The sequence below is a fragment of the Myotis brandtii genome, unplaced genomic scaffold (genome assembly GCF_000412655.1).
Source record: "Myotis brandtii unplaced genomic scaffold, ASM41265v1 scaffold370, whole genome shotgun sequence".
In the NCBI taxonomy this organism is placed as follows: Eukaryota; Metazoa; Chordata; class Mammalia; order Chiroptera; family Vespertilionidae; genus Myotis; species Myotis brandtii.
Window position 1 is genome coordinate 63682 of NW_005364226.1, and position 2215 is coordinate 65896.

Below are 2215 nucleotides of genomic sequence, written 5' to 3' on the forward strand. Positions count from 1 at the left end.
GTTAAATGGAATTTAAATATATAAAATAAATATCAAAAATATAAATCTTTGTTTTACTATGGTTGCAAATATCAAAAAATTTCTATATGTGACAAGGGACCAGAGTTAAGTTAGGGTTTTTCAAAATGCTGACACGCCGAGCTCAAAAGGTTCGCCATCACTGCACTAGAGGGTTGAGGGCATGTGCTAGGTGGGGGAGGGAGTGGCCAGGGAGAGGCCAATAGGGGAATAAGGAGACATATGTAATACTTTAACCAATAAAGATTTAAAAAATTTAAAATAACTGCTTTTCATGAACAATTTAAGGCCATTTTAAAAATTGATCAATTGGCCGAAACAGGTTTGGCTCAGTGGATAGAGCGTCGGCCTGCGGACTGAAAGGTCCCAGATTTGATTCCGGTCAAGGGCATATACCTGGGTTGCAGGCACATCCCCAGTGGGGGATGTGCAGGAGGCAGCTGATCGATGTTTCTCTCTCATCGATGTTTCTAACTCTCTATCTCTCTCCCTTCCTCTCTGTAAAAAAACAATAAAATATATTTAAAAAAAATTGATCAATTGATTAAGTTTTTATGTTAAATGAGAAAACCCAATGGCAGAGATAGTGTGTGAGAAAGGGTACTCTCATACATTGCTTTCTTGTGAAAAAACTCAATGAAAAGTGTGTGTGAACCCTAGCTGGCTTGGTTCAGTAGATAGAACATTGGCCTGCAGACCAAAGGGTCATGGGTTCGATTCTGGACAAGGGCACAAACTTTGGTTGCAGGCTCTTCTCCGGCCTGGTCCCTGGTCAGGGCTCATGCAGGAGGCAACCAATCAATGTGTTTCCCACACATTGATGTTTTTCTTGGTCTTTCCTTCTCTCTTCCACTCTCCCTGAAAATCTATAGATATTGTCCTTCCTGCTCTCTTCCACTCTCTCTAAAAATCTATAGAAAAATATCCTCAAGTGAGGATTAACAACACCACCAAAAAAAGTGTGTGTGTATTTGTGGGGAGGGATTGTCTGAAAGTAACAATTTATAGAAATAAAGGATGTTAGTAAAAAAATGCTTCACTTAAAAAGACTGAAATCCAGTAAATTGACAAGTTAGAAATAATTAATTGATTGATTTTTTTATATTGTCACTCAACAATTTGCGATTCAGGAATGTCAGATCGACTGTAGGAAATAGCTTTGTTGTTGCATTCATACCTTTTCTGTCAAATAGAAACCCTATATCCCTCTTTTCTCTCACTCCATGACCAAAAGCTGTCCTATTGAATTAATGCCTACTAAAAGAAGGAATTTTTATACTTTTTGAAAGGCATTATAGAGTTGATTGCATTTGTTAAGCTTATTGAATTATGAATTTGACTCCAACTATGAATCACAAAGTTAATTAGCATCCCTGACCTTAAATTTCTTCAACTATAAAATGGGGGTAATAATAGTATATATGACAACATTTGAACAATTCTTGACCTGTGATTAATGTTCAGTTAATACTAGTTAGTATCTTCTATTTTTTGCTGTTAAGAGCCAGGAAGGCACTACAAAGAATTTCAATGGAGTATAAATCACAGACGCTGGTACGATTGATTGATAAATGAGTAAATAAATGAGGATGGAGACTAGAGGAAGCATAAGGAAAGGGTTATAGTAGTAATGTTAGCACCAGCTGCAGCAGTGGTAGGTTCAGAGTGAAGGTGGAAGATCAGGCTTTGTTGCTGATAATAAATAGAGGCAATCTGAGGGAAAATTAGTTTGGGAAATTTTAAGCTCAAGGAATTGAAGCTGAAAGAGAGGCTTGTCACAGATTGCAAGTTACAAAAGGTAAACCTGCCTTTGGAGGTGATACGCATATAGACCAGATATTACTAACTTTTGTGATATTCACACAAAAATTTTTGTGAGTAGTTCTACCCAAGAAATCTTTTTAAATAACTGGTAAGAAAATATGTATGTCAGATTTTTATCATGTTTTTACTTCTCTGCCTTTCCTCCAGCCATTGTATCATACTACTCATTTGCTCTGTTTTTTCATTTCCCAGGAAAGTCCTACCTTGGACTACAGAGTGGGGATTTTGATGGGTGATACCGAAAATATTACTGATATCCTCAATAGAGAATCGGGCTAAGGGCAATATTATTAGCTTTATTAAGGAAACTTAAACATAAGTGTGGTAAATGACCAAGGATATATATATATACTAGAGGCCTGGTGCACAAAAA